General features: G+C 37.3%; 1 protein-coding gene and 1 pseudogene across 2 annotated transcripts in view; both read right to left on the bottom strand.

Moving 5' to 3' along the window:
- TAFA2 (TAFA chemokine like family member 2) overlaps positions 1-27,674 on the bottom strand; it is a 507,044-nt gene that overhangs the window by 278,823 nt on the left and 200,547 nt on the right. The window lies entirely within an intron of this gene.
- The window catches only part of LOC139356725 (small ribosomal subunit protein uS3 pseudogene), a 54,091-nt pseudogene continuing 39,388 nt past the window's right edge, over positions 12,972-27,674 (bottom strand).

Here is a 27,674-nt window from a genome sequence, read left to right as displayed (position 1 = left end):
ATATTTTTACCCTGCCACTTTGACCCAGTTGTATACCAAATTCATGTCTTCATTCTTTAAAATATATAAATTGAATAAAATATTCTTGTTATTTATTCCTGACACTAAGCATAAAAAATAACTAAGAAATCAAAAAATTAATTAGCTAATTGATAATGGAGATTACTGGTAGACATTATCAAATCAGAATACAACAGATAACGGCTAAAATTGCACAGGGTAAAATTTGTTAACAAAGATCTAATTTTCTTAGTAAAATTCATATCTGATTTTTTTTGGTTCCCCAAATATTGGACTTGTTAGAAATAATGGCCACAAAAGAAAAAATACCATGTTGGAAGTTATAATTGTTAAATATGTTAAGAATAAAACTGGCTGTAAAGGATAAATAAGATTTAAATAAACAAAGCAGAGATAACACATCTGGGATATAAGAAATGAATCATTTTGGCCAAAAGAATTTTTTTCTTCAGAAGTTATAATGTTAAGAATTAAATGGCACATCAAACCCCAATTTGGAAGGTTTTTACAACAGTCAAAGGAGTTTGGTAATAACATAAACTATGTTCTTCTGCCAGAAAATGACATAACAGAAGAACCATTTTTAGATAATTGACTAGTTAACAAACATGCATTAAAGACCAAGAAATAATCACCAAGAAGTAATTATAGAAACAAGAGTCACCAGTTTAAAAGCTAGTGCAAGAATCATCATGGACACCTAGACTAGAATGGTCACATAGACAGTGGTAAAGAAAAATTTGAAAAGCATTTTAAGAAATGAAAAAAAAAAACTGATCCTCAAAGATTAATTCTATACAGAAAAAGAACCTAGAAGGCTAAAGAATACTTCTTCTGGACTATCTGTATTTCATGAATTTAAAACAGGAGAGGGTAATCCATAATGTCTTATGACTCATTAGTTCTAAACAATGAAGACTGAGAAAAAAGTTATGAGATAGAGCAAAAGATCATTATTGAACTTAGAAGAAATGGAAGGAAGCTGGGAGGGTATGGAAAGCAGGGAAGAATAAGAAGTGAGTGGAAATCAAAGACACAGAGACAATGGATATAGAATGCTCATTTGAAAATCACACAAGAAACGGTGACGAAGGAAGACTTCTTGGAAAGAAAATGGAAATGTTATCTGGGTCTTGAATAATAGAAATAAGACAGGCAGAGAGAAAGTGGTAAATTATACAATACTCTTGAATCCACACAAAGTCTTGTTATTGCTCTTATGGTAAGAGAACTTAATAGAGAAACAGAAGTTATATTCAATAATGATCCAGGTAGCCGGGCTAGGCATCAGTACTACCTATAGAAAAGGAGAAGTTGAGAAGGGAAGATCCCAAATTAGTTTCCTTAGGAGATACAACCAAGTGGTGATAACTTCACTCTCTCGACCTTTCCAAAGTTGTATGAGCCCTAAGCCCTTGCATTAAAATCTTCACATCTGGAATTCACAAAGTGAGTTCTGTTTTCTTGGCCAAACCCTGACTGATGATATACATGGTATAGAGGAATTAGGACTGGGTAACTTAAGAAGGCTAGAAATGGGGAAATGACTGAGTAAATAACTGGGCAGAATGAAGAATCTATACTGGAAAGAGAACCACAAGTAGCATGACTTTTTTAAAAGATCAAATAACTTGTACCTATGGACAAACTGGCCATTGGAAATGATGATTATTGGCAACAGTAAGTCATCTGGGGGAAAGAGACGGGGCAATGGGATGATACACTAAGGGAAAAGAAGCATACAAAAGATATCTCAGGAAAAGTGAGAGGTAACATCAAACTGGGGTCAAGCGGATTACGGATAGTTCGAACCCATGATTAGAAAGCAGAACACTCATTTTGCACCACAAAAACTGGTGATCTAAATTGAGTAACTCATACTTCAGAAATGATTTTCCCACCTACCTACATACCCTATCCAAATGCTAGTACCAGAAAAATAGAACACTTACTATATTAGCACCCGAGAAAAAGATATTCCTGTGAATTATACAAAAGAACAGTATGTTTTTCCTTTTCAAACACATAACTCCCATTAAAGTAAATGCATGTTTTTATATACCTGTCAAAAATAGATTATAGGCACTCTCAGTAAAGGTCATTTGGGTCTATTTCTTCTACCCAGGAGTATACCTGTGAATGCAAATTAAAAGTGCACTGTACAAATGTTGTAAGATAAGAGCTCCAAGTGCCCTTAATCCTCTCATTTATACAATGTGAACAGTCCTGCTGAAAAAAGCATTTCATATCATATTTTAATCAAGTACGTATCCCCCAAGGATGACTACATGTTGCAAACATATGTAAGTTCTGATTTCCTTGGAAAATACTATTTAGATTATTTTTTAATTATAGATTAACACAGTAGTTCCCAAATTTGTCTTCACATTATTAGTAGAATCAAGTGGGATCTTTTAAGAATTTCAAATCCCAAGATATCGCCCAGAACAATTACATCTCAATCTCCTAGGGTGAGGCAAAGACCTTGTTATTTTTTTGAAGCTCCCCAGGTGAGTCCAACATCCATATAAGCTGGAAACCACTGTGTTAAGATAGGATTCCTTAAAGGAAACCTGATTAGCCTTTGAGAGCAGCAGGTCTGACTTAGCTACATATCAGAACGACCTGGGAAGTTCTAAAAATCCCCAGACCTTGGCTACACCCAAATTGTAATCCTTGGGGAAGTGAGAAGGGAGCCAACCACTGTTGTTCTTTAAAGTTCCAAAATGCAGCCAAGTTTGAGAACCAGTGCTTTAAGCCAGAAAATGGTTTGTAATACTTATTAAAACCATTAGATGTCTGGAAAAATAACTTCATTGATGCAATAAAAATTCTTATTAAAACTCTCCAAACAAAGAAGGAACAAGAATGTGTATTATGTTATGTAAAGTGTGTATTATGTATGTGTATTATGTTAAGCAGACCAGCTATTGTGTTAACTACAATATTGAAAATTAGGACAGAGACAGAACAAGCCTAAGCAAGACAAAAAGAAGAAATATAACCTGTTGTCATTTAGAGAGGTATAATTGAATCTTTCAATCTCTATATAATATATTCCTGTTCTATTCATCACTTTTGCCGAATGTGTAAGTTTAAGAAAATTTAAAGAGAAAGAATTTTACTGATAGAAAAGGTTTTCCAAATACTCAAAATATGTAGATTAAATGATGGAATAATTTTGAAGCAAGAAAAGGTCATCTCTTATCCCTAATTCCAATTCTAATCAGTAGTTTCTGGCCACTCTTCGGTCCTGTTGAAAATTAGCTCAGCATGAATAAAGTGTATATTATGTTTCAAATGCAACAGAAGGGGTGGTTGAATTAAGATGATTTGATGCTATAACTTTTAAGTGTTTATTAAATGTTCACTTTCATGTAAATATATTTCAGTGGAAGGTTTAAGTATCATTAAAACAGATTTTATAAAGTATAATTAGATGTCTGTCAGATGGGAAGACAAATTAAAAGTGCAATTCACACTGTTGCAGCAGCAGTGCCACCAGGAGCAGCTGAGCTTTTGTACAATGCTCAAGGCATAATGTAATCCAGTCTCCGCAGCACACGTGATTATAGACTCGTAGGGATACTACTATTTAAATTATTAATCCATGCAGTTTCCTTTGGTAGAAAAACCTGTGTGCTACACAAAGGAGGGGGAAGAATAAGGTCTTTTTCAACTTTTGTTAATTGACTGCCTGGTAAAAAGCCTCTTACATCTCAATCTCCTAGGGTGAGTTCATCGAAGTATCAGCTAGGCATGCCCTGCCAATTGACAGTATATGACAAAGCTAGTGGGAAACATCCATTTAGCCAATTACTTTGGGAGGATTTAGTAGTTGTTACAACTGGTAATCTCTGGGTAGAAGCCAGATGAACCAACAGATTTTTTTTACACTGTGTATATCTAAGGTGCACAAAGTGATGTTTTCATACACATATACATAGTGAAATGATTGCTACAGTCCAGCTAATTAACATATAATCTTACATAGTTACTTTTTGTGTTAATAGCACATTAAGTCTACTCTTAGCAAATTTCAAGTATACAATACAATATTATTAACTAATATGTAGTCTTCATGCTATACATTTGATATCTAGACATACTCATCTGATATAAGATATAACTGCAACTTTGTACCCTTTGACCTACCTTTCTCCATTCCACTTCTTCCCTCACCTCCACCCAACCTCTGGTAACTACCATTCTACTCTCTGTATGTATTCTACTTTTATTAGATTCCATATATACATGAAATCATGCAGTATTTTACTTTCTGTGTTCTGTATCTGGCTTATTTCAGTAACCTGTCTTTCAGGGTCACCCATTTTGTCACAAATAACAGGATATCCTTTCTAAGGCTCAAAAATACGTGTGTGTGTGTGTGTGTGTGTGAGTGTGTGTGTGTGTGTGTATCCCAATTTCTTTCTTTACTCATCTGTTGACAGACACTTAGGTTGTTTCCATAGCTTGGCTATTGTGAATAATGCTGCAATTAACATTTCTAAATTATCCCCACAGCTTTTAATGCAGAGGTAGGTGCAATTCTAGCTATTGTAAACTTACCCAAAACATCAACGGGGACCCAATTGATGATTACTCCCTTTGAGGTTGTTGGTTAAGGGTACAAACTTGTAGTTAAAAGACAAATAAGTTCTGGAAACCTAATGTACAGCATGGTGACTACAGTTAATAATAATGTATTATACACTTGAAATTTAGCAACAGAGTAGATCTCAAGTGTTCTCATAACCACAAAAAAGCAGAGAGGAGAGGGACCCTAGGTGAGGTGATTGATACATTAATTAGCTTGATTGTGGTAATCATTTCACAACGTATACATATATCAAAACGTCACATGGTACACCTTAAATACATACAATTTTTATTTGTCCATCATACCTCAATAAAGCTGGAATGAAAAAATAAAGGGAATCCACTTTACCAAATGGTATAATTGCATAACTAACCTAAATCTTAGGCAAACCTTTAACAAAATCACTTTTCTTCCTTCATCAGCTGGAAAGAATCACTAATAGATGAAAAATCAAAAATGATATGTTTTGCCTTTTCATTTTCTTCACTGAGCCTCTATTGGACTCATTAATTACCCAATCAAAAGGCAATATACTTAGTTGTCATAAGACACTCCTACCAACATGATAGAACCTGCCACCAATGCAGTCTAAGGTTTTGTTCTCCTTTCATTAAATGTATCTATTATTAGTTGTTAAACAATGTATTTTGATATTTCTGGATTTCACAATTCATACATGACTGGAAAAATAAAAATCATAAAATACAATTTTATAAAGAACTCTCCTAACAAATAAAAGCAAACACACACAAATCATCTAAATAGGCATTTACTTTGAATTCGATCAGCAAATGTTTATTATAATCCAAATTTTCTTTTTCATTTATTATACTTTAAGTTCTGGGGTACATGTGCACAACGTGCAGGTTTGTTTCATATGTATACCTGTGCCATGTTGGTGTGCTGCACCCGTTAACTCATTTACATTAGGTATATCTCCTAATGCTATCCCTCCCCGCACCCCACAACAGGCCCCGGTGTGTGATGTTCCCTACCCTGTGTCCAAGTGTTCTCATTGTTCAATTCCCACCTGTGAGTGAGAACATGCAGTGTCTGGTTTTCTGTCCTTGTGATAGTTTCCTGAGAATGATGGTTTCCAGCTTCGTCCATGTCACTGCAAAGGACATGAACTCATCCTTTTTATGGCTGCATAGTATTCCATGGTGTATATGTGCCACATTTTCTTAATCCAGTCTATCATTGATGGACATTTGTGTTGGTTCCAAGTCTTTGCTATTGTGAATAGTGCCGCAATAAACATACATGTGCATGTGTCTTTATAGCAGCATGATTTATAATCCTTTGGGTATATACCCAGTAATGGGCTAGCTGGGTCAAATGGTAATTCTAGTTCTAGATCCTTGAAGAGAAGATGGGGTCATTTAAAAACCTTTCAATGCACAAAACATTTTGCAGCATTTCATATGAATTTGCATTACAAACTACATATACTCTAATCCCAAATGAAAGACTCAAGTATGCTTTTCGACCTAAGCCTCATTAAATGGTAGATGTGATCAGCCTTTCAATTTTCCTCTTAGCAAGATCTTTGGATAAAATATATTGTCTCCAAATTTTAAAATGGTTCCAATTTGCTAGTATTAAATAAGCACTTTTAAAATTAATTATCTCCTTTCCTGATAGTCTATGCTTTTCACATCCACACTAGAAATATTATAAAGTGCTCCAGCAAAATATGAAACAAAGATACCTTATTGTTTGACTTTCCTATTTGACCTTGTTTGCCAAGTATACACTGAATGTCATGGCTTCCATTGCTAAATCCAGACAATGAATGTGCTACTGTCAGAAAGCCCACTTGACTGAAACCTCTTCTTTTGTGAAATTCATTCTGTAACCCTATACCTGGTCTCTATAAAGAATAAAATTGTATTTGTATGTCTTATAGTTGGTAGACAAGCGAAGTAAAATTGCTACTCTTTTTAAAAGCCTAGCTTTCTCTTGTTTGCTTTCATTTAATTCTACAAGTCTTTGTAGCTTCCTACAGTATGAAACCATTCTCTCACTTTGTCTTTCTCAACCATAAGATAAATCAATGCAAAACAGCCACTTTTGTGAACATCAGTCTTTCTTTCAGCCAGGCTCTCACAATGCAAGCACAGTGGTGCCCTCATCTTCTAATCAGTTTTCAGATATCGTTTGATTGTGAAGGGGAGGTAATAGGAAATAAAGAGGAAAGAAAGAAAATCATTCCACTGATTTCAGTAGATTAGGGTTTTGCCTTCTTTTAGATTAAGAATTCCTTTTATAAAAATAATGAAAACATTCCTACAATAGTGACCATGATGAAGATGCTCAGAAGTAGCATTGCCCAGGTTTCGCTTAGCAATGAATATTTAATGAGCTACATGACTCTGTGCAAGTTACTTAACTTCTCTGTGCCACATTTTTCCATGTAAAATAATATTGCCCCTCTCAATAGGAGACTGTGTGGATTAAAAAGAGATAATGTATACAAAACACTAAATCCACCTGAGTAATTGCTCAAAAAAATCAATTCTTACTTTAAAAGCAGAATTTAATGAAATTGTCAAAAGGCCTAACATCCTATATAAATATCTTCTAAAATAAATTTGGTGAATTTGATATTCTTATAAGACTTCACCATATATCTCAGACCCTATATTTCAAAATATGACAAATTAATGTTATAATATTTTATAACAAATACTCTAATAATAATTTTCAAAATGAAAATGTATTTTAAAGTTTAAAGAGAAGAACAGTTCCTACATGAGAAAGAAAGGAAGATTGACATACACCTACATCAGACAGAAGTACCATGGGGGATGAAGAAGAAACAGCCCCAAAGTCTCCACACATGCCCACACACATTAGAAATGGATTTCCTCTTGGTTCTCAGTGGTGCTCAGCATTGAAGATAACTTGGATTCACCTGAAAGCATTTGAGTCCGTCTGGATAAAATGCAGATTTCAGGGCCTCAACAAAGACCTACTGAATTAGAACCCCTGGAGAAGCAGGAGGCAAGAAATTGACATTTGACAAGAAGCCCCTCCCAGGCTCAAAGTCCCACCAGTGATGCCAGTAGCTCATGTACCATACTTCAAGAAACTGCAAGAATTGAAGTCCCAATTGAGCAGTAGCTATGATGGCCAGTTCTTGCCAATGTTGCCTACGTTTGCATTGTTTTTCAAAGTAGACATACATGGAGTGATCAATCTGTCTTTAATTAACACTTGTGACTGTCTCCCAATCAGAAAACCCAAGAGCCTAGTTCTCCAGTAACCAGGAAACTGTGTGAAATTCATTTTCACGGAATAATATGCATGGCTTCTTCAGTGCTAAACTATAATAGGTTATAATGGGAAACTAAATGACATTTGCCATTTTTCTGCAGATAATGTCATGTTATTCTCTTTTGCTATCCAATAATAGCCATTAAAATAAATTCTGGTCAAACAAACTCCCCCAAATACTAGAGTCACTTTGTGATTGTGCACTACATTGTCTAATTACCCTGCCACTGCATAGCACTTTCCACATAATTAGATAAATAGTAATTATCCTTTGAGGAGCCAATAACTCAGTGGAATTGGGGAATGGTAAAGTGAATCACTGCCTTACTGGGTAAGTATGGAAAAACATCTTCAATGAAGGTTTTAAAATCAGGCCACTGAAGCACATCTCAAAGGCTATGTGTTTTATATTATATCACATGAATAAAAATGGAACAAATAGAAAAAGGTTAGTGAAATGGCAGTTCATCTACTGCAACATCATTTCAGAAATTAAAGCTGGCAGCATAAGTTCATCCTTTTCCAGGGTATAGGAAGAGTGAGAAAGGAGTGAGGTAAAGTATATTCTAGCAATCCACTGAAGTACTGCCTAGAAAATGTCCTAAATTGGACAAAGAATCATCAGACTTGAAAAAGGAAGGTGAGTAAGTAGGAAATTAAGAAAAGAAAGGAACAGAGAAAATAAGAGGAAATAAATAAGAAAAGAAAAACCAATCTTAAAGAGAAACAACACTGCTGCCACAAAGTAGGAGCATGGCACCACCCCCTCCCCCATGGCAGCTCAATCACCACAGTAAAGATGCCTAGAAAGAGACCAGTTAATGAAAGATGCAGATATGGCAAACGAGACTGGAAAGGAAGCCTCTACAAAAGAAGTTTCATGGAAATAAATAAGAAAAATTAACCACCCTCTTTGCCCATCTCCCACCCCATATCTCATAGGCAAGCTTTACCAACGCTGTGTCTCATAAAAGTATACTTTAAAATATACTTTAAATGTCACACTGACTAGAAACATTATTGCTAATGCTTATTCAGAAATTTATTTTCTTTTACATAAATTACCTTTAAAATATATTTTATGTTTATGAACTGTTTAGAATAACTCCAGATACTTTGCCCCCATAGAAATGTATCCCTTGCCATGCAAGCCTGGTTCCACATACACAAATCAATAAACAAAACCCATCACATAAACAGAACCAACAACAAAAACCACATAATTATCTCAATAGATGCAACAGCCCTTCATCCTAAAAACTCTCAATAAACTAGGTATTGATGGAATGTATCTCAAAATAATAAGAGCTATTTATGACTAACCCACAGCCAATATCACACTGAATAGGCAAAAACTGGAAGTATACCCCTTGAAAACCATCACAAGACAAGGATGCTCTCTCTCACCACTCCTATACAACATAGTATTGGAAGTTCTGGCCAGGACAATTAGGCAAGAGAAAGAAATAAAGGGTATTCAATTAGGAAATGAAGAAGTCAAATTGTCCCTGTTTGCAGATGACATGATTGTATATTTAGAAAAACCCATCGTCTCAGCCCAAAATCTTAAGCTGACAAGCAACTTCAACAAAGTCTCAGGGTATGAAACCAATGTGCAAAAATCACAAGCATTCCTATACACCATTAACAAACAGAGAGCCAAATCATGAGTGAACTCCCATTCACAATTGCTTCAAAGAGAATAAAATACCTAGGAATCCAACTTACAAGGGATGTGAAGGACCTCTTCAAGGAGAACTACAAACCACTGCTCAATGAAACAAAAGAGGACACAAACAAATGGAATAATATCCCATGCTCATGGATAGCAAGAATCAATATCGTGAAAATGGTCATACTGCCCAAGGTAATTTATAGATTCAATGCCATCCCCATCAAGCTACCAATGATTTTCTTCACAGAATTGGAAAAAACTGCTTTAAAGTTCATGTGGAAACAAAAAGAAGCCTGCATTGCCAAGACAATCCTAACCAAAAAGAACAAAGCTGGGGGCATCACACTACCTGACTTCAAACTATACTACAAGGCTACAGTAACCAAAACAGCATGTTATTGGTACCAAAACAGAGATATAGAACAATGGAACAGAACAGAGGCCTCAGAAATAACACCACACATCTAAAATCATCTGGTCTTTGACAAACTTGACAAAAACAAGAAATGGGGAAAGGATTCCCTATTTAATAAATGGTGCTGGGAAAGCTGGCTAGCCATATGTATAAAGCTGAAACTGCATCCCTTCCTTGTACCTTATACAAAAATTAATTCAAGATGGATTAAAGACTTAAATGATAGACCTAAAACCATAAGAACCCTAGAAGAAAACCTAGGCATGGGCAAGGACTTCATGACTAAAACCAAAAGCAATGGCAACAAAAGCCAAAATAGACAAATGGGATCTACTTAAACTAAAGAGCTTCTGCATGGTAAAAAAAAAAAAAAAAAAAAAAAAAAAAAAAAAAAAAAAAAAAAAAAAAAAAACCTACCATCAGAGTGAACAGGCAACCTACAGAATGGGAGAAAATTTTTGCCATCTACCCATCTGAGAAAGAGCTAATATCTAGAATCTACAAAGATCTCAAACAAATTTACAAGTAAAAACAATCCCATCAAAAAGTGGGCAAAAGATATAAACAGACACTTCTCAAAAGAAGACATTTATGCAGCCAAGAGACACATGAAAAAAATGCTCATCACTGGCCATCAGAGAAATGCAAATCAAAACCACAATGAGATACCATCTCACACCAGTTAGAATGGCAATCATTAAAAGTCAGGAAACAACAGATGCTGGAGAGGATGTGGAGAAATAGGAACGCTTTTACACTGTTGGTGGGAGTGTAAATTAGTTCAACCATTGTGGAAGAGATGTGGCAATTCCTCAAGGATCTAGAACTAGAATTACCATTTGACCCAGCAATCCCATTACTGGTATATACCCAAAGGATTATAAATCATGCTAGTATAAAGACACATGCACACATATGTTTATTGTGGCACTATTCACAATAGCAAAGACTTGGAACCAACACAAATGTCCATCAATGATAGACCAGATTAAGAAAATGTGGCACATATACACCATGGAATACTATGCAGCCATAAAAAGGATGAGTTCATGTCCTTTGCAGTGACATGGACGAAGCTGGAAACCATCATTCTCAGCAAATTATCACAGGACAGAAAACCAAAGATCGCATGTTCTCACTCATAGGTGGGAATTGAACAATGTTCTCACTCATAGGTGGGAATTGAATCACTTGGATACAGGGTGGGGAACATCACACACCAGAGCCTGTCGTGGGGTGGGGGGCTGGGGGAGGGATAGCATTAGGAGAAATACCTAATGTAAACGATGAGTTGATGGGTGCAGCAAACCAACATGGCACATGTATGCCTATGTATCAAACCTGCACGTTGTGCACATGTACCCTAGAACTTAAAGTATAATTTTAAAAAAGAAGAATAAGAAAAGAAATGTATCCCTGGCCAGCTGCAGTGGCTCACGTCTGTAATCCTAACACTTTGGGAGGCCAAGGTGGCTGGATCACCTGAGGTCAGGAGTTCGAGATGAGCCTGGCCAACATGGTGAAACCCCATCTCTACTAAAAATACAAAAATTAGCTGGGCGTGGTGGTGCATGTTTATAATCCCAGCTACCTGGGGGACTGAGGCAGGAGAATTGCTGGAACCCTAGAGGTGTAGGCTATAGTGAGCCGAGGTCACAACATTGCACTCCAGCCTGGGTGAGAGAGTGAGAAAGCGAGAAACGAAGGAAGTGAGGGAGGGAGGGAGGGAGGGAAGAGAGGGAAGAGAGGAAAGAGAGGGAAGGGAGGGAGGGAGAGAGGGAAGAGAGTGAAGGGAGGGAGGGAGGGAGGGAGGGAGGGAAGGAAGGAAGGAAGGAAGGAAGGAAGGAAGGAAGGAAGGAAGGAAGGAAGGAAGGAAGGAAGGAAGGAAAAAAAATTGTATCCTGGAATTACAATATAAGGAAATCAAAAAAGGTTATTTGATTTCTAAATAATAGATCTGTGCATGACTTTCTTTTGTCTTTTGAAACTCCAGGTACAAGGAGGTGAGTTAACCACATTCCTTTGTTCATAATGAATTGTAATCGTTGTAAAGCCCCCCCTTTGTTTTAGTTTAATTTCCAATTTATTCCTAATGTCCTCTCATCCCTCAGGCCCCCTTTTCTAACTTGCTTGTTATGTGCATTATAAAATGCCCATATATTTATAAAAATAGTAAGTTCATACAAATGTATAAATGTAATTTATAGAAGTAGTATTAGATGATGCATCCTGTTTCTTTTTAATTTTTTTAACTCATACCATGTTCCTAATACCTATCCAGGTTCTTTTTTTTTTTTTTTTTTTTTTTTTTTTTTTTTTTTTTTTGAGACGGAGTCTTGCTCTGTCGCCGAGACTGGAGTGCAGTGGCCGGATCTCGGCTCACTGCAAGCTCCGCCTCCCGGGTTTACGCCATTCTCCTGCCTCAGCCTCCCGAGTAGCTGGGACTACAGGCACCCGCCACCTCGCCCGGCTATTTTTTTGTATTTTTTACTAGAGACGGGGTTTCACCGTGTTAGCCAGGATGGTCTCGATCTCCTGACCTCGTGATCCGCCCGTCTCGGCCTCCCAAAGTGCTGGGATTACAGGCTTGAGCCACCGCGCCCGGCCCCTATCCAGGTTCTTAATGTGTATCCATGTTGCTCTGTTCATATCCAGCTTGTTGCTTTTAAGTGCCCCATGTTAAACACGGATCTTTCACATTTTAATTCCTCAGTCCCCTCAGTATTGAGATATATATATATCCTTTAGTTCTCAAGTACCACTCCCAGCAACAACAAAATATATGGATAAGAGAGAAAGATCATCCTCAAACATATTCATTTACCTTTGTGAGAATTTTCTGTAGGGTATACCTATGCTTGAGATGGGTAGTCATGAAACATATGTTAACTTCATTTCACTAAGCGCTACCAGATTGCCTTCCAGAATGACTGTATTCCTACCAGCAAGGGGAAGGCAAAAAAAAAAAAAAAAAAAAAAAAAAAAAAAAAAGTTATTTTTTTTTTTTAAACTTCTGACCCAAATGCTTTTCATATATTTAAGAGTTCTTTAATTTCCTTCTTCATCCCATGGACCCACACTCTATTCAAATTTAGTTTTTTGTTTTATTTTTTAAAGGGCTTATTTCACAAAGCACAAGGTCAACAGCTGCTATGTAATTTGGGCATAGTAGGAAATAAAACATGCTATGGTTTAAAAAGATTCAGCAATGAAATAGACTATTTGGAAGCTAAAAAGCTATACAGTGCTGGAATATGACATATTTTCTATGGAACATCCTATTTTCCTTTACAATACCCTACATCTCCATAAATCCACTCTCCAATTTTATACCCATAGGATTCAAAATCATATCCTTGGGCAAAAACAGCAGTACCGTTTAGAGTACCAGTGACTCTCAGAATGAAATATTTTCTGCTATTATCACCAAACAATATAAACCAGGAAGGGGTAGAATTCTAGGTCCCAGGTCCCTGGGATTTTGTTTGTTTGTTTGTTTTGTTTTGTTTTGGGACACGGTCTCAATCTGTCACCAGGCTGGAGTGCCGTAGTGCAATCTCAGCTCACTGCAACCTCTGCCTCCCTGGTTCTAGCAATTCTCCTGCCTCAGCCTCCCAAGTAGCTGGGACTAAAGGCACGTGCTACCACGCCCAGCTAGTTTTTTGTATTTTTAGTAGAGATGGGGTTTCACTATGTTGGCCAGGATGGTCTCAATCTCTTGAACTCGTGATCCACCCACCTTGCCCTCCCAAAGTCCCTGGGATTATTAATCAGTGCTCTATAAATCATTCTGGAACTCCAGCACTTTAAGAATCAGAGAAGTTGGTACAATTTCCTTCTCAGAGCTGAAAATGAGCTTAATAGCCACTATTAGACAGATAAAGCTAATGGTCTCAAGTCCTAATACTAACACCTCTATGACTTCAGGTTTACTCATTGTCCTTTGTACTTATTATAATTACTGTTCTGTGACTACACCAAGCATCCCAGAGTCTCCTGCTAGTCGGTCTTCCCTGAACTATCACCATAGATCACATTGCTCATTCTCTCACCTCATCCCTGGCCTTGCTCAAATATCAATGTAACAGATAGCCCTCTCCTACCACCCTCTGTAATGCTGTGCCTGACACATTGATATAAACATGCACTCATTTTACCAACAATCTGTATCCTCTAACACTGCTATATTATCCTTCATAACACCACGTATATCTTCCCACTAAAGTGTAAACACACTAAAAGCAAGGATTTTGTTATTGTATTCATTGAGCAGTATGTAGAATAGTGCCTAACACAAAGAAGGCATTCAAATATTTGTAGAACAAAAAAATTTAGATTGTGATAGATGCTGAAGATCCAATAACAAGAGAGCCCAGTCCCTGCCCCCATGGGGCTTACATTCATGTGGGGATACAGATGATTAAGCTGTAGAATGTGCAGGAGAACTCCGGTCTTCTCATTCATGTAGCTCTTTCCACCCTGCCATGCTGAACACTGTGCAAAAGATAGGGCTTGATTATTTATTAACAGCTAAGGGAAAACATTAGTGAACAGAGGACTACAAAGGCTGAGTAAGTTGCCTTTTTCCATCACATATCTTGAAATCCTTTGTAGTCTTTTTCCAGAGACCCATTCAGATTAGAAACTGCAAAAGAAGAGGTAGCCATGAGGACTCTTTAAAGACTTGTATTATTCTAAAGAACATTTTCCATTATGTTTTTTGTACATGGGATATTATTTAGATTTTTTAAAAAATCATCACAGTAGTAATGTAATCCATGTGCATAAATTTCCACATGAACATACCCTCATGTACAGTTTAACAGTGGGTACAAGAATGGACAGCTGGAAATGTTTCAGTGGTTATGTAACTTGTCCTTAGTAAGTCATGATGCTTATTTCCCAACAATGCAAGTAATATCTACCAAGTCTTGTTAGAATTGTGATAGTGTTCTATTTGCAAACAAGTTAGAAAATAAAGCTTCTGTTCCTATGCTTTCGAATAGAAATAAACATCCTATTTTTATTGTATACCAGACTCTCTTTGACTAAACTTGAAGAAAGTGAAAGGAACTACAGTTTTAAATACTGTCCTAGAATTTAATTGAGAGAGAGGGAGAGGGTAAAAGTTGCTTTGAATGTGAAGTTGAGCTGATAATACAATTTACTTTGTAGAAGCCACATTCCATTTCTGTTGACAGACTATGATATCTGACATAAGAGAAGTCCAAAGAACTAATTCCTGCACTGAGAGCTTAGGGACTCATACACCAAGATTAAAGGAAACGTTGGACTTATTCTGAGTTACTTAATATGGCCTAAAGATTTTTGAAAAAAGGAACACAAAAATATGTTGTGAATAATTTTCACTGGAAGTATATTTTGTCCTGTTTATACTTTCACTCATGGGAGCCATAAAGGACAAACGATTAAACAGCAGTCTTCTCATCTTAACCATTTGAGGAGAGAAAGGCAATAAAGATTGGTTTATAACATACAGTCTATTATTATGTAATAATATTGAATCATTACAGGAATGCTATATAGTTATTAGGGAGTAATTTTTCAAGTCTCAGTGGAAATTATCTCTAGTGAGAAGTCAAATTCTCAAGTTTCTGATATTTACTTGAGTCACAAGTCTCCCCTGTTCGATATTAACATATTAGATTGAAAGCACAAAAATTCATTTAAAAATAAAAGAAATAAGTCAGCAGCTCCCTGTACTTCAGAAGTTCTCCCAATTTCTCTAACTTGCTGATAACATCTTTCTCTTTCTCTTTGTTGCTCCTGTTTTGGAATGAGGGCAAAGGATCAAATTACATTTTTTCCAGTGAATTATGATTTTCAGCACAACCAAATGAGATTGCTTTTTCTTTTGAAGATTAAGAAGTCGTGTTATGATATGTAAAATGATTTTCTGATTACTATATTTAGATGTGAAATACAGATCTACATGTCACCTGGTTATGCTTCATTTTTTAATGGGGCATGCATTGGTAATCATAGCTCTGGACTACTCAGATATTCACCAGGCTCCACAGCTGCCTCAGCCCACAACCATCGCCCTTGGATACCGTGGTGCTCATAGTATACAATAGCTTCCTTTGGTGACCTTGAAATAAACAGTACATGCTAAGTAGCTCTGTGCCCCACTATTGTTTGTATTACGTTCAGTGTATTTGCTAAGTAGAAAGAGTGACAGAATCTAGACAAACAATCTAAGTTCTTTTTTTTTTTTTTTTTTTGGTCTCATTCACTCACTCACTCACCCAGGCTGGAGTTCAATGGCATGATCTCGGCTCACTGCAGCCTCTGCCTCCCAGGTTCAAGCGATTCTCCTGCCTCAGCCTCCTGAGTCGCTGGGATTACAGGCATGCACCACCACACCCAGCTAATTTTTGTATTTTTAGTAGAGACAGGGTTTTGCCATGCTGGCCAGGCTGGTCTCAAACTCCTGACCTCAAGTGGTCTGCCTGCCTCAGCCTCCCAAATTGCCAGTATTACAGGCATGCACCACCACACCCAAATAATTTTTATATTTTTAGTAGAGATGGGATTTCGCTATGTTGACCAGGCTGGTCTCAAACTCCTGGCCTCAAGTAATCCACTCATCTTGGCCTCCCAAAGTGCTGGGATTACAGGCATAAGCCACCACATCCAGCCCAAACAATCTAAGTTCTAAGAAAAAGTCTTATCATTTACTGGCCATGAGACTTGGTTAAAAAAAAAAAAAAAAAATCACTGAAACTGTTCAATAATCAAACTCACCCTGCCCTTCTAACAGGATTAATTGCATCAAGTTGCAACAAAAGGTACTATATGGAATTTTAAAAGAGTGTGTGTGTGTGTGTACATATTTTGTTTTATATGCTTGAAAACTAAAATAATTCAAATTTGCAATAATTACATAAGAACATAGCATTATATAAATAGGCCTTGACAGAAGCAAACTGGGGAGAAGATAAGCAGACCGTCTATGTCCGAGGCTCACATTCTTCAGTGCTGATGCTGCCATCTGCTAGTTATTCTCTTGGTCAAGTAAATGGACTTCAGCTGGCTCACATCTTGGGTAATTGTTTTAAATAGACCATATAAATTATTTCTTTTCATCTTATGTAGTTGATTCGCTCCTCCAAATATAAAAAGGTCACTAAAATAAAAAATGTTCTCTAGTTTTAAGCATCCAGTGTTGTACGGACAGAAAATACCTATTTTTTCTTTTCTAAATTTATAGAAAACAAATTTGCAGTACAATCTTAAGATTCTTGTTAGTGCAGCACACTCCACAACTCATAAATCATAATGTGCTTCCTTGCAGCATCCTCTTTACATGTAGCTGAATTTAAAAAGCAATAAGGGATGAACAAAAGTATCTCTGGTTTCTGTTAGAATGAGTGCTATGTCTATACATCTCTGCCTGCTTTTCAAACCAGTAATCCATCAAGTCTCAAGACAAAGAAATAAATGGTTCTGGTCAACTCATCACTGAACGAAGGTGTTAATGTACTTCTCTCTGGGTCTGGGTACCATTATTCCACAGCCAGAGTCACATGCACAATTTGTGTTGTGCCTTATTTAAACTAATGATTGCCTTTGTTAGAAACTACCAACGAAATATTATTCCCTGCAAGATGCCAAACTACCTTGAGTCCAGAAAAGTCTGCACCCTTCCTAAACAATGGTTGACAGGTTAAAAATTGTACTTCCGAGAACACAAATAATATCTAAGCCAAAAATAAGCTAGTCTAAAAGCACTTAAATTATTCAGGCTGCTCTTTCACCTAAAGCAAATTGGCAGAATTGGTAAATTCAATAAGGTAACATCTCAACAAAAGTCCTCTTTTGTGGAAGGAAGTGAACGGATGTTACGGGATGTTGCCCCATAACAGAGTGTCCTCAAAAAGCTCCAGGAGAAAATCTACTGTTCTTGTAAATTGCCCAACTTAAATTCAAGCTCTCAGCAAATGTTTGTTGAAGCAAATTAAAATCAATAAATTTCTTGGAGGCTTAAATCACATAAAATAAATTGAAGATTATAAATTATCACCACAATGTATTATTCTTCAATTAATATTCTTCCACAGAAGACAACTAGGTGCTGCTGGTGGATACGGTGGATAACAGCCAGGAGGAAGGTTCTCCTGACAATACCCACACTTTGAGAGTTATCACAGGAATGCTATCATGGCCCAATCTGAGCTCCAGACAGAACTTAGCACCCTACTTCATGGGTGTCAATGGGAGGATGCCTTTCTCGTGAGGGAGGTGTTTAGGGGAAATTATTATATTGTTGGTTTCCTTTTCACATGTAATATATGCCCTTTTCACTTCCCAACGGAACTTAGAACATTTCAAGCAGTAGACAGTGAAACAGATTAAATGTATTGTAAAATGCCCCAAGATTTGGAATCTAGAAAATATTATATAATATTAAAATACATAAAATAGTTAATAACTAAAATGGATCAGAAGCCATTTAGGAAGCAATGAAATCAAAACCAGTATGTGAATTCATATAGAAAGACAAACTCTGCTGGTAATAAAATGTTGGAGGAGATTTTCAAGTGATACTTCCTTTGGAAGACCTTAAGAAACAGAGCACATAATGTCTTCAATCACTCATTTATTCAACAACTGTTTATTGAAAGCACCTACTATGTACACTACAATTTTGCTTAAGAAATATTTTATTTTTTAGCTTGACTTCTGATCAAAGGGACATATAATTAAATTATCATTCCACGAACACATTCTACCAGAAAACTAAGGTTTAGTGATGCAACTTGGCCCAACAATAGAGACGTGTCTCTTGTACTCTCAAGTATCATTGCAAACATACTTCAGCAGGAGGCTGTCTGTGCAAGCTTGGGCTCTGTGATGAGTGCTACAGGATGTGGGAGCCTAAGTTTTTATCTGATGTCAAACAAGCAGAATAAAGATTATCTTTTGACACTTAGGGACACAACTTTCATCTTTGTTTCATGGAAACAATCCAACCTCCATATATAGACAGACTACGGGAGTTCTTGTGAGCAAGACCAATTTTGTTTTCCCAAAAATGAAAATATATTTTCAGCTGTTCTTACATTGCACATGGTGTAAGTGCCTTCGATCAGAAAAACATTTTAAGGCAGATATGCGTTAATAGTGTGCTGTATTGATCACACCTCTTTTACATGATAAATTTAAAGGAGCACCACATCTTGATGCTCCTGACCAAGATGAGTTAGCTGTAAATGGGTCCTGAAGGTGGTGATCCCAATTTTGTGCAGCAGCATGGAATTCTAAAATAGAGTTGCATGTGTCCTCTCACCAAGATGTAGAAAAATGCCTAGTGATCCATAGAAGAGAAGGACAATAATAACATCTACCATATACAAAAATGAACTGTTATCCCTCGTTCCCCAAAAAAGGTTTATGCCTAAGACATATTGAAAAGCTGGTCCTCCCATTTACTCCCCCAACCCTAAAACAGCAAAACGTTGACAAATGCCCATCACATTCTAAGTGTTTTGGCTATGTGAAGTCACTCCTGGCTGACAAGGAATATAATATATGTGCTCCCCATTCTCTAACTCCTTATCAAACCTCTCAGCACCATCCTTGCCACTGCCTTCCCCATTCAGAAAGAATGGTTACTGCCCTCTTCAGAGGGGAGAAGCCAGGGCCAGCTCACAGCTTGTTTTAGAAGGTGCACATGAGAAGCTGCCACTTCTTCCCCGACTCCCGGAATAGATGGGGTTTCAAAGGTGTATCTGGCAAGCGTCCAATCATTTGAAGAAAATGTGTAGAAGTGCTCCAAAATAGGATGTCAGAAAGCATATTGCCCTTATAGCCTGCTAAAATAAATAGAGAGAGGTATACGTGGAGGAAATGATACCAATTACCCATGCTGGAGCCTGCCCAAGTCAGAACTAACACATCTTAAATGTGTAAATAATCACCCTCAGTATTTTAATGAGTTCAGTAATGGAGAATCATCTTTTCTTCATCCATTTCACCTCCAGAACAGCACTCCCTACAACTCAGTCTCTATTAACAATCTGCTGAGACATTAATTGAATATTGACCCAAAGAAATGTCTGCTACCTGTGGCATCACTACTCCCCAATCGAAAACCAGCTCTAAATTTCAGATACAGCAAGGAAAGAATTCCATCTCACCACTTTGATTATATTTTAACTGCTAGTACTTGGAAGCCAATGAATTTTATTTAAAAAATAAGGAAAAAAACTCAAGACAGCTGCAGTATAATGAAAAAAAAAAAGCCCTGGATTAGCAGTCAGGAGTCTCAGCTTTCTATGACTGTTCTGTTCTTCCAAACTCCGTGACTATAACTATGGACCTTTCGTTAATTCATTCTTTTATTAGACTATTTATGAAGTGTCTACTCTGAGCTAAACACTGTGCCAATTTTTGTTAAAAGGCAATATTTACGTCTATTCTGACCAACACACAGGGTTGTCATAAGAATTAAACAAAATTACTTATGTGGTAGTGCTTAGCAAGCAAAAAAGCACTGTGCAATTATGAAGCAACTATTATCAAAAACATTCCAACTGCTTGAATCTGCATCTGATCACCACGTGGAGGAGTGTATATGTGTATAAATGGAATTTGTGGGTACATGATATGTAAATTATGCACAGTGAGAAAAGTATTATAAGACATGTCAGCTATAACAAATGAAATATAATTTGGAGAATGAATAGAAATGGAGAAGCAGAATATTTAGGTGAGGAAAATAGTGACCTTTGTAGATCCCCATAAATTAACTGTGCATAGGGCTAAAAGTAAGTTACAATTTAGAAGACAATAAACTGAGAGAAGCAATAGAAAAAGGTACTTTATGCTCTATTCTGGAACCAGGTTGTCTGAGTTTAATTACTTGCTCTACCACTTATAGCTGTTGCCTAGGAAAAGTTGCTCAATATCTGTGCCTCAGTTTCCTCACCATCAGAATGTGCTCGATTATAGTATTCACTCTCTGGAATTGTTGAGAAGATTAAATAAGCTAACACATATAAAGTAAGTGTTATATAGTGCATTGTAAGTCTACCTAAAGATGAGCTATTTAACATGCAGATACTTTTCTTTTACACTTAAGGGGGTTATTAGAAATAATGATGCTTAAAATTATTAAATCATAAATCAATTCAGTGAATGTTACTATAAGCACATATGTAGGTTTTTATGTCATTCCTTATTCAGAAATCCACAAAGGCTTCATTTTATCTACCATAAACTGTCTGAAGTCATTTAAATCACTATATTTTCATACACTATCCAAACATATCTCACAACTTCTAATATGAATGCTACATTTCAGTTAAGTCAATTTATCCCTCTGTTGGTTCTTTTCCATTAGCGTAAATACACACTAAATCTCCCGTCTTTTTAAAAAAACTTTTTGATCTTCCTTATTTTTTGTTCACTTTCACAGCAAAACTCCTTAAAAGAGTTTCTGTGCTTGCTGTCTGAACTTCCTGTTTTATTCTCTCTTGAACTTACTCTAATTGGGTTTCACTCCCTGCTAGTCTCGCTAAAACAGCTCCTGTCAAGGTCACCAATGATTTTAACATTGCCAAGTCCAACTGTCATTTCTCAGGGCTCCTCGTACTCATCTATTCAGCAGAATTTGACATTACTGATGACTTCCTGCTTTTGAAACAGTTCCTTCATGTTGGCCTGTAGAACAGTTTTCAATTCTTCTCCCATATCACTTTTAGTTTTCTTTCCTGGCTCTTTCTCATCTTCCTGCCCTCTAAATACTGGTATAACTCAAGACTTGATCCTCACACCTCTAGTCTCTTTCTACTAAACCCCCTAGCTCATCTCCTCTAGTCATATAGTCTTAAAAATTATCTAAGGGCAGCCTTCTCTCAAATTTGTATTTTCAGGTCATTCCTACCTTCTGAAATCCAGAAACATAACCTGCTACTAGTGTTTGGTTCCATTTAGAAGTCCATAAAGACCTCAAAGCTAATATGTCCTATAGAATGTTTGATAATTCCTCCCAAACCTGCTACTACCACCATCTCCCTAATTTCAGCAAATGGAAACTCCATTCAGAAGAATCTTTACTGATTCCCCTCTTTCTTTCACACTCCATAGGCTTCAATCCATAGGCTTAGAGTAAAGTCTATAAGATCCTTGTTGAAAATACATCTAACCAATTTTCACAGCTTCCACCACTCCCTAACCCTCTGCCTCTCACTTGGACTTATTGCAGGAATATCCCTGCTTCTGCCCTGCTTTCCCTACAGTTTGTTCCTTCATAGCAGCCAGAGTGAGCCTTTAATATAAGTCAAACTGTGTCACTGCTCCCCTCAAAATGTCTAAATGGTTTCCCACTTCACTCAGAGTCAAACCCAACATCTTCACCATATACCTAAGGCACTACTGAACTGGCTGCTACTTCCTCTCTAACCTCATTCATCACTACTCACCATCTCCTCCAACCCCCTTTTTCTGCTCCAACTATACCACTCTTCCTTTTCTTGTAAAACATCCCTATGCAAGAAGACAAGCTCCATGAGAGTAGATTTTTGGTATTTAATAAACTGCTATATCCCATAAACCAAGAAAAATGCCTTGTGATTTCCTATATTTATTGAAAAAATAGACTGAATGATTAATCTCTCTTTGTATTGTGCATAAATAATAGCTCCTACACATCGACTGTCATGCCCAATGCCTGCATCATGTCAAACCTTCATGAAAACTCTGAATACAAGCATTATTATTACTATGTAGATGAGTAAAATGAAGCCCAGGAAGATTACATTTCATGTCTAAAATCACACAGCTAGAAAGTGTCCACACTGAGTTTTTAACCAGAGACTGTCCTCTTTACATTAAGCCTCTCTGCTCAGTAAACATTCTGCACTCACTACTGTTCCCTAAACTGGACTGATGTTCTTACCATGCCTAGAATGCCCTCCTTCTAACTCTAAATCTCAGATGTCAACTACAAATCAATGCTTCTCATTAATTTCCTTTATTGACATCCCACTCATTCATATAAGCCATTCCAATTTTTATCAATGTCTCCATTGTCAGAACTAATACTCTTAAAGTTTATAAAGAATGAAAATAATCTCAAGTGTACATGTTTTTCCATAATTTTCTAATGTATATGTGTATGTTGGTCTGCCCAAACACAATTGGGGGCTTTACTATAGAACCTATTTCATTAAAATGTCTGTCTCATCTAGTGGCGATTGAGAATGTTCATAGCAAGGGTTAAATGATGTATTACCTTGAAGACACACAAATATGTAAAAGAACACAAGGTTCTTTTGACCTAGATGTCAAAAGCTACAAACTTTAGTGTTTCCATTCAGAAATTTCTGTCATTGACCATAAGAGCACAAAGAGTAGATGCCCATTTGCTCAGACTAATGAAATTCTCATAGATCAGGATTTTCCTTTCTGTTCATGCTAATCCCTAATTTTCCTCATGGTGTAAATTGGGGACTCTTCACAAATGGTCATTGTTAAGTACAGACATGAAAATAATCTTTAATTTTCTAAAACAGAGACTAAAGTGTGCATGTTCGTGGGATGTATATTTGCCTCGAGTGCTGCCTCTCGGTTCCCCTCCAAAAGCCAGATGAAAGATTCATGTTCCTTAAGCACTTCTTCCCTCATAGTGCTCCCTCTCCCATAACACCCTGCACAGCTCTCTACTACTACCTATAGCTGAAATCTAGACTTCTCAGTCTGACACTAAAAACCTCTCACAACCAGATTCTGCTCTCTACGTACTAATGGTCCACAACTTTGTAACTAACACTCTTGCCTGCTTTTAAGGAATACAATTAGATATTATCTGCACATGATACATTTACTCTATCCTTTGTCCCCTTGCACAGATAGGTTCACTTGACCCATTCAACCCTTTCCACTCTTCACTTTAACATCAACATTGTCACCATCCTTCAGAGTCCATATCTCCACTGAGAAAAGGGAAGCCACCAAAGTGGGGCTCTGTCACCGTCACAGCTTCATTCAGACAAACCCATCTGTTCAAGCATGCTTTTCCTTCTTCTCTCTTGACACACTGAGAAAATATCACTATCTTATTAACAATCAATGTTTCCAGCCGTGTTCTGGATACCTCCTTCCCTCTGTTGCCCTTTCAAGACTTCTCACAAGACCTCTCTCCTGAAACTCTAGTCTCTCACCTTCTCCTAAGTAATTCTCATCAACATTCAAATATGCTCCAAAATATCCCACCTTCAGGTGGGGAGGAAGATGTCATTTAATTCACCCCTCCAGTTCCTACTCTGTTCTTCCTCACAGCTAAATTCTCAAGAGTTTCTACACAAAGTGCCTCCATTTTTTAATGCCATTATTCAGTCCATTCTAATCATATTTCTAACCATTTTTCCCTCAAAATTGTTCTGGTCAAAGTCACCAATGACCTCCATCTTTCTAAGTTTAATGGACTCTCCCTTCCTCATTTTTGTTATATTCTAGTAGCTTTTGACACAGTTGTCCACTCAATCTCCCTTCGTTTCCATATCTGTGTATTCACAGCTTTCTTCTTATTTGCCTGGATACTTTTTCTTAGCCTCTTTTCTGGTTCTTTCTCTGCTATCTGAACTCTGAATTTTTATTTTGGGTTTGAGCCCAGGCCAGGTCTTCTCTCTAAGCTCTAAAATACATCCTGGACATGTTCACTTGTCTGCATCTCCACTGACATCATTCCATTCTAGACCATCCTTTTTACTAGCCTAGTTCACTGCAACTGCCCCCTAATTTGTCTCCCTGTCTCATATTTCTCCAATTAGCCACTCAACAAGAGCGATCCTATTAACATAAATTAGTCCACTTCTGTCTACTGTGTCATACTCTCAGAGGCTTCTCATATCCACAGAATAAAACCCAACTTCCTTATAATGATCTCCAAGGTTTCACATAATCTCCCCCTTTCTCCTATGAGACTTCAGTCATCTTGCGCCACTATCACTCCTAGCTCATTATTCTTCAGACACAATAATCTATCTTTAGTTTCCCAAATAACCTAAGTTGTTTCCCATATCAGAGCCTTTATGCTTCCTACACCCTCTTCAAAGAATGCACTTCTCCCATCTCCACATGGCTAGTTCCTTCAAAGTCATCAACATCACCTCCTTAGAGATTATTTTTAATAATCAAAGAGATTTATTTTAAGGAATTGGCTCATTTGATTGTGGGGCCTGGCAAGTCTGAAACTGATATGGTCAGTAGGATAGAAGCTCAGGCAGGAACTGATGCTGCAGTCTTGAGACAGAATTTCCTCTCTGGGAAATCTCAGTTTTTGCTCATAGGTCACCAACTGATTGGATCAGGAACCTCCTATTCTCAAGGCAGTCCCCTGATCTCACAAGTCATTTCAAATGTCTTCTTCACTCCATTTTCTCTAATTGTATACTGTGTTTTATCACAGCACTTCTCTCAGTAATTATTTTTGTTTGTTTTGGGTTTTTATTTTTTATTTGTTTCATCTGTCTTCTCTATTAGAATACAGCCTGGGACCAAGTCAGCCTTTTTCAATGTTGTGTCTTTCCATGGCTAACATTGTGCCTGGTTCATGGGGTACTCAGGAAACACATGCTGAATGAATTGATAATTATGTGCAAGATTTAAGGATACATTTGATTACATAGTATGTGATTCCATTTATATGAAATATTCAGAATAGGCACATCAATAGAGACGAAAAGTAGATGAGCAGTTGCTAGGACTTAGGGTGGATGAGAGAAATGGACAGTGACTGCTAAAGAATATAAAGTTTCTTTGGGGGTTGATAAAACATGTTCTAAAACTGATTGTGGTGATCAATAAATAAGCAACTCTATAAATATACAAAAATCATTCAATTGTACATTTGGGGTGAATTGTATGGTATGTAAATCATGTCCCAATAATGCTGTCCCCGCTGTCCCCCTCCTCCCCAACATAAAGACATTTGACTAATCCATTAGTTTATTTTTATTTCTTTTGACATTGTATTGATAAGAAATATTTAATAACACATTTTATTTGTTTTAATAGTCCTTAAGGGTACTATAAAAAATAAATGACTATAGGATAATGCTAATAAAGCAGTCAAATAATAAAGAAGTATTTTTTCAACACTTGCTACATACAATGCAAAGTATTGGAGCTAATCAAAAAGAAAAATGCTTCCACACTGCCATTAAAGAGTTTAAAGAACCAATTTAATTCAGATTAAGATGATTAAGAGGAAAGAGTGAAGACCACTGTATCAGAAACCTCCTGTGACCCATCTCCCATCCTCCCACAACCCTTTTTACTCCAACCAATGCTTCAGTAACAAGCTGTGAGCAGGTGCAGTCCTTCACCTCAGCTTTCTACCAGGGGCTTCCACTCAGCCAAATAGGACACTGCAGAACCGCTCAGCCATTTCAATGTGTGTGCAAAGTTGGAGGAGGTGGGAGTTAACAAATGTTGCAACTCTTGCCTACATGGGAGCTGATGCATAAATACCCCAGTCTTCTGTGTCTCAGGTGCACAATTCTCCGATGTACTGTACACCAATTCTCAAAGTTTGATCAGTGGGACTGAGTCACAGCTGCCCACAGTTGTAAGCAGATCAAAATGCACCTCAAATAGGCTTTCACTCTTCTTTCTCTCTTCCAAGCACTCCACTTATGTACCCTGGCATCACTTCCCCAAATAAGCTACTTGTATGAAAGCCGTTGTCTCAAGTTCCACTTTGGGGTGGGAGGGATCTAAGTCTCCAGCAATTTCCAAAGTCTGTTTCTCTATTTTTATAACCTTACCAAGAAAAACCAAAATTTCTGAATCCAAAGCATAGCATACTGCCAGTCAGATAAGATGACCGTAAATCCTACTTAGTCTGCACATTTGCCAAGCTATTTCATTCAACAATTCATTCATTCCTTTATTAAATATTGATCATCCACTATTAGCCAGGCTCTCTTCTGGATTCTGGAAATATAGCAGTGGACATAAAATCCACCCTCTCTGGAGGTTGTATTCCAGCAGGAAGAAACAAACAATAATAAACAAATATACTAAAGTGTATATAGGTAGGGGTGTGTGTGTGTGTGTGTGTGTGTGTGTAGATACATATTAAAGTGTAAGTGGTGGTAAGTGCAATTTAAAAAAGTAAAATAGGCCAGGCGCGGTGGCTCACGTCTGTAATCCCAGCACTTTGGGAGGCCGAGACAGGAGGATCACAAGGTCAGGAGATCAAGACCATCCTGGCTAACACGGTGAAACCCCGTCTCTACTAAAATACAAAAAAAATTAGCCGGGCGCGGTGGCGGGCACCTGTAGCCCCAGCTACTCGGGAGGCTGAGGCAGGAGAATGGCGTGAACCCGAGAGGCGGAGCTTGCAGTGAGCCGAGATCGTGCCACTGCCCTCCAGCCTGGGCGACAGAGCGAGACTGCGTCTCAAAAAAAAAAAAAAAAAAAAAAAAGGTAAAATAATGAGTGATGGCAACAGATTATGATCAGAGAAGGGGTCTATAGAAAAGTGATATTTGATCAAGGATCTGAATAAAGTGATTCATAAGAATATCTGGGGGAAATAATCCCAGGCAAAGAGAACTGCAGGGTAAAGGCTGCAGTTAGTAATGAGCTTGGTATGGTCAAGGAAGAGCAAGAAGGCAGTACAGCTAGTGTCAAATGAGCAGGGGCAACAG

This window comes from Macaca nemestrina, chromosome 10 (assembly GCF_043159975.1).
Source record: "Macaca nemestrina isolate mMacNem1 chromosome 10, mMacNem.hap1, whole genome shotgun sequence".
NCBI lineage: Eukaryota > Metazoa > Chordata > Mammalia > Primates > Cercopithecidae > Macaca > Macaca nemestrina.
Note: the sequence above shows the minus strand (reverse complement) of the source record. Positions and strands in the feature narration are given on the sequence as shown.